This window comes from Benincasa hispida, chromosome 3, assembly GCF_009727055.1.
Source record: "Benincasa hispida cultivar B227 chromosome 3, ASM972705v1, whole genome shotgun sequence".
Taxonomy (NCBI): domain Eukaryota; kingdom Viridiplantae; phylum Streptophyta; class Magnoliopsida; order Cucurbitales; family Cucurbitaceae; genus Benincasa; species Benincasa hispida.
In genome coordinates, this window is record NC_052351.1 from 23075112 (window position 1) to 23082037 (window position 6926).

Sequence of the window (6926 nt, forward strand, 5' to 3'; positions counted from 1 at the left end):
AGTTATTGGATTATTATCTCCTTTTCTCTAATAACCAATTGAGTGGGAAGTTATTAGTGGTTTCATGGTAACCGTGAGATAAAAGGAAAAATGTTTTCCTAATTTTAGTAAAGTTGAGAAATTGTGAATTTGGAGATTTCCAATCTCGGAAAATTCTCATGGAGAGTTATCAAGTAAATTAGATTTACTAAACGAAAACTTGGAGTTAGCTAAACGATCGTGGAGTGTTAGTAGGTGATAGACACACAGCTAAACGATGAGCTAAACGATTGCATAACTTTTGCTAAACGATTGCTTAGCTTTTTCTAAACGATTGGGCATTAACCTATACGATAGGTTCTTCCTCTCCCACTTGCTCAATCGTTTCCATGATTGTGTTTCCCCCGTCTTTCCGCCTCAAACCAAGTTCACACAGAGCCCACCCTCTGAATTCTCACACCGAGAATACCAAGGTAGCCTTTTTAGTGGTGTCATACTCAACTCAACACTGTTGAGGTTCTGTAGAGGCTGTTTGTGGTGTTCAGGGTGTTCGTGACCGAGGCGATCGCTTAGTTCGAGCGCACGGTATTCGTGCAGTATAGCGGTCGTGTTGGACGAGCGTTCGTGATCAAGGAGCTTGGTGACAAGTCGAAAAAATTGTGTTACTCTTTTCCTTGATCATTTGTATAACATGTTGTAATTTATGTATTTTTGCATAATCGTATGTTTCTGGTTTTGATTGTAATTGTAAAGTTCATATATGATTGTAATTTGGAATGATCTTTCCACTGCTCATGGAAATCCTCGTATTCGATTTTCTTCAGTGGTGACGTCTGACAGCATCAGCGATGACGTTCGATGGCAACAACGACTCTGGGTATGGTAGAGAGCAAACGACGACTGCGCATCTGACAGCAAACAATAACGACAACACGATTCTGGCATGGACAGGTGATGACAACGTTTTCCCTCATCGGTGACAGTGACCAACGATAGGAAAACCCATAGGTTTTGATGAGTTTAGCAACCCACGCGTCTGGATATGCTGGCAGGAACGTTTATCCCAATTTTGGCAAGGTTTGACAATAACCCACTCTATTTTGACTTTAGATTCGTTATACCCACTTCTTAATGACTTCATATGTGTAGGATTTAACGTATTTGAACACTTTTCAGCAAGGTTTTACGTCGTTTTGGGTAAAAACTAGAGCACTTTAAATTCCTTTTCGAACTAGATTTAAGTTCTTCAGACATGCCTCTAATGTGTGGAACATTTATTTGTAGATTCGGGGTGGTTTCAAATCTAATAGGATAATTTTTAGTAAGGACCCAAGCTCTTTTGGTGAGTTTTAGCCATTATAGTTTTGTAAAGCCTTTCGAACCAAATTTAGATGTTGTAAATTGGGTTTTAGCTTTCTGATTTTGGTTCCAGTTCAAAAAAATCCTTGAGGTATAGTTGATACCTGTTTGTCATAGTACTATTGCTGTTGGAAAGAGGGAAATGCAAACATAGGTGTGCATGATTATTTTTCCTATTGTGTGAAAGTGCTAGCAAAGTTGTGTCCATTCAAAATTATGTCCTTTCAAAAATTGTTGATTTGGTTGACTACAATAGTTCAAGCAATTTAACTGTCACATTATTTACGTGGCATTTTTCTTATAAAAATAAGTTGTGTCCATGTCTGATGGCGGTGGGAACTACTAACGAAGGTTAGTAAGAGGTTGAGAAAATACATGTCTTTTGTTTTCCGATGGAATATACTTGTTTGTTTCTTATAAAAATTTAAAAAAAAAAAAAAAAAAAAAAAAAAAAAAAAACTCCATTGTTTTGTTTAACGTGATTGGAAATTTGGAGCACCTTTGCTTATTAGGCTTAAATAACTTTGAAGTTTCTCTTCATGTCATAATGGAACTTTTTTCACTTATCAAGTGTGAGAAAGTTTATTCAATTTTAGTTATATATTTTTAATTGTTCAAATTTAATTTTTGTTTTTTCAATAAATATTAAATTTAGTCACTCAAATTTAGTTTTGTTCTTAAGCTCAAATGTTGAAAACTCCATTGTTGTTGTGGGATGAGATCAATAATTCATGGCTATGGTTCATTTGTTATTGTTGTTGCGGTGTTGTTTATTGAATTTAAAGCATGTGAAGCAACACTAAACAAAGCAAGTAATTTGCCCTTTTCTCGTCTTTGACCAAACGAAATTCAAATACCTTTTTTTTATCTCATCTCTATGGGAATTTAGATCGGATCATATTTGCATTTAACAGGTTATCTTCTCTTGAGAATTCAGTTTTCAATTACTTCTCTCCAAATTTTTTTTTACCATTTATTTGGTTTATTCCTCTGAATCGCTTCTTTACTTTTTTTTTCCTTTGCTTATTGTGATTTACATTCGCCCATTGTGATTTATAATCCTAATTAAAATTTATTCTTATGTTACTCATCCATACATATTTTTTATATTTGGTTGCCATTACATAGTTTGTAATTTTGATTTTGCTTTGGATGATGCTTTGTTGTTTTGATTTTTTTTCTTTATTAGTCCGCAAATAATTTTGTTTTTTGTTTTTTGTTTTTCTTTTTACATTTTTTAAAATTTGTCAAGCCCAAAATCAAATGAGTATCTATTTGAATTCTTAAGTTTATAAGAATCATGTGAAACTTTCTATATACATAAATTCGAGAATCTTCTTTGTTTTGTAGTCTATACTCTTTTGATTCTTTAACTCTAATGCTTACTTTTCTTATTAGGTTAGTTTCCTTTTATTGCTAGTTATATAACATTGAATTGTCTGGTTTTAGTCTATCTTTATAACTAATTAATCCCTTGGCAAAGAACTTACTAGCTTTATTTTGTGTTAACGCCTTATTGAAGAAACAGGGTCCCTTAAGGTTGATCATCTTACTACAGTGTTCAAATTTTTATGAGCTGATTTCGACTTCTTATTCTTCTTTATAAGATTTAAATGAAGTTGCAAGTTTGTTTACAAATTTTGAAGTTCTGGATTAATCTTTTGATGTTATTCTTTTCTGACTCTTGCAAAACTACAAGAAATAACCCTTTCAATAGCTTTTGATGAAATCATGCTCAAATTCAACAACTTATTGACTGTACTTAGCTATGCAAATTGTTAAGTTGACCAAGTGTTTGGTGCTAAAGGTTTTGACTTTTTCTTAGGGGTCGTTTGGTTGGAGGGAAAAGAGGGTGGGAATGGGAATGGGCTTACAAAGCCCATGTTTGGTTGGTGGGTTTTGTTCATTTGCCTTGGAAAAGATAACTCCTAGGTTTTTTTTCCTACACAAAAGAAGAAATTGAATGCCCATTGAAAAGTGTGGGTTTTCTTTTTTTCTTCCCCTTCCTATCATGAAATTTCTTCCTTCCAGCCGTGAAAATCGACCTCTCTGCTTTGAGTTTCAATTAGATCCATGGTCAAAATTCACTACTGTCGAACACTGCTATCTTTATTCACTATTGTCGAACACTGCTATCTTTCTTCCTCTCTTCAATCTCCAGTCACTGATTTTATGTTGTAAGGAGGAAGAAAGGGAGGCTAAACGATCGTTGTCAAAGACTAAACGATCGTTGAGAGGTGAAGGCTAAACGATCATCGGGAAAAAGGCTAGACGATCGTTGAGAAAAAGGCTAGACGATCTTTGTCAAATATCTATACGATCCTTGGAAAAAAAGGTAAACGATAGGACAAACGTCTACACGATAGAGGTAAGCGTGTAGACGATGGGGTAGGAGACTGCACGATTAGGTTGAGCTTGTAGGCGACAGAAAAGTGAAGGTTAAACGATCATTGGGAAAAGGCTAGACGATCGTTGAGAAAAATGCTAGACGATGGTTATCAAATATCTAGACGATCGTTGGAAAAAAGGTAAATGATAGGACAAGCGTCTATATGATAGAGGTAAGGGTGTAGACGATGGGGTAGGAGACTGCACGATTGGGTTGAGTGTGTAGGTGATAGAAAGGTAAAGGCTAAACGATCATTGAGAAAAGGCTAGACGATCGTTGTCAAATATCTAGACGATCGTTGGGAAAAAGGTAAACGATAGGACAAGCGTCTACATAATAGAGATAAGGGTGTAGACGATGGGGTAGGAGACTGCATGATTGAGTTGAGCGTGTAAGCGACATAAAGTACATGATAGGATGTAGACGATCGGGTTGGAAGTGTACACGATGGAGAGTACATGATAGGATGAAGATGATAGAAAAAATTTGCTATACGATAGGTAGAGAGCATAAACGATAAAGAGAATTGATTAAGACAAAATAATATAGTCAATGCTCAGAGACTATTTGGATTTAGTAATTCATCTGCAAGAAATGTAAAATTAATATGAAATGTAATATGATTACATTTGGGCTATTACTAAATTATTTTGTAACATATTTCTTGCAGGGGCCGTTTGGATTTTTTTTTTTTTTTTAATTCCCACATACTATTCCCAGACATTGTTTTTCATGCATAACCAAACATAGTTATCCTTGATTCCCAGTAATTTTATTCCCAGACATATAATTCCCAGACATCCTTAATTCCTGGGTATTGAGAAAACCTCAATCCAAACGGCCCCTTAGATACTTTTTATTTTGAAGAAAACATCCTTAAAGTAAGTAGCTTCAATCTTCTTGTCCATGTCAAATAACTGTCTAAACTTTAAAAAGAATTTGGGTCCTTCAAAACAAGAAGGAACTCATTCAATAGCTTTAGTCCCACTGTAAGTAAAAAATAATTTTAGTTGTTTATTGTCTTACCTTTCAAAACTTTGTTATGTGGCTATCCTGCAGTTATGGTAGTTACTTCTCGGTTGTTTTGATTTTTTTTTGTTTTTGTTTTTGATTTTTTTTTTTTTTTTAATGATTTGTAGAGTGTGCTTCTATTTTAGGGAGTGAACCTTCTTTTACAAACCTCACTCATGGCTTCACTGGTAGTGTTGATTGTATATTTTTCTCACCTTTTGACTCTATAAGACTCATTAGCTTTCTAGAACTCCTAGAATCAGAATGGCCAAAGGTTATTGATGGCTTACCCAATTTTAACTACCCAAGTGATCATCTTCCTATTGGTGCTGAATTTGAAATCACAATGGAATAACTTACTGCTTCAGCACATTTCAAATCTTGCCCCTCATTTTTCTTTTTCTTTTTTTTTTCCCTTTGCATATTGATTGTTTCTTTCATTTAAATGGAATAAACATTTCTTCCGGGTTCCATCAAAGTTGAGAATGATTGTAAACCTAGATCTTGAAAGCAAGATCTATTCTTTTGTAATTTTTGTTATGGTTAAATTATTAATCAAGTCTTTATATAAGTTTGTGTTTTTTTTTTTTTTTTGGTGTCAATTTTGTCCCTAAGGAATAACTAATAATCAATAATAAACTAACATGAATAGCTAAACTTAATATCTATTGAAAATAATCAACTAAACTTTGTTATGTTAGTTTGTAGAGTGTTCTTGGTTAGACTCTTTATGGTTTTTTTTTTTTTTTTTTTATTTAATCACAAGAGTCTTCTTCTTCCAATTTTATTATTACTACAGTCCCTTTTGTAAAAGAAATCTTTATATTCTGTCATTGTTACTCTAGTTTGACATTGATTCAATATTAGTGGTCTTGGAGATGGTTCAATTTTCTTATTGTTGTTTTTGTAATATTTGTAAGGCCAATTTTGCATTTTGGCCTAGACTTCATAAATATTTAAACGTATCTATCAAGAAGATCTTATATTGTAATGTTAATTTGCTTCATTTCCATCATTGTAATGTTGTTTTGCTTCATTTCCAACGTAGACTGAAATACAAAATTAATTCATTACTTATAGCCTATAATACTTATTTAAGTACTTCAGAATTCCTTCTTTGTAAGTACTTAAGAATTCTTTATTTGTACTTTGAAACACCTATTTAAGCACATAGAAAGTCCATCCACATAACACCTTAATTTATAAGTAGAAATGTGCATAATTCATTACTTATAGCCTATAACACTTCTAACCTATAGTTTTCGATGTGATTGACAAAATTAAAACACAGAGATAATTAGCTTTTGATTACTTTCTTCCTTTATCGGTGTAAAGGAAGATATTTTCTAAAAAGAAACTTAAACATATGTTAATTATATCTTCAACCTTTCTGGGAGCAAGAATATGAATGGAACTATAGACTGCTAAAGTATTTTATGAACAAACAACTTGGAGCATACTCTTAGTGAAAATTGATATTCTCTTTTCTCAAATAGTGCTAGTTGACCAAGTTATTGGTGATTGACCTAATCATCCAATTAAGGTTACCAACACCTTGAAAATGTTTAACTAAGATTGGGTACATCTAAATAGGTATGAAAGTAACTACTATTAGTTTTGAGTTAGTCTTTTGATGCATACTTAATAAAATTGACTTTGTCTAGTAGTACTACTAATGAGTATATGGAAGGAGCATAGAATTTTTTGCAAGGGAAGAAAAGGAAGTCAAATTGAATGCACATATCATTTTCTCCAATAATAACTATTTTTTACTTTAGTCAAGGTACAATGTAGATAAAGATTGTCAAAAAAAAGTTTTTTTTTTTCTAAAAGATGGGTAGATTATGGAGGGCTGAAAAATCTTGTCTTGTAAAACAAATTCGAGATACCCCAACAAATGATGCACTTTTGAAGATAATGCCTGATAATTTGCAATCTATAGATGACTGGATGAATTTTGTGAGTGAAAAGACTAGTGCAAACTTCATGGTATTAAAATTTCTACTTCGAAACGTGTATGTTTACATTTTCTTACTATTACTTTAATATAAATATTGGACGTCTTTTATTTGAGTAGTTGAAAAATGAAAAATACAAAGCTATGAAGAAGAAACAATTCCCACATACATGTTGTAGGAAAATGTATACTCGTCTAACTAAAGATATGGTAAAGATCATTATTACTATA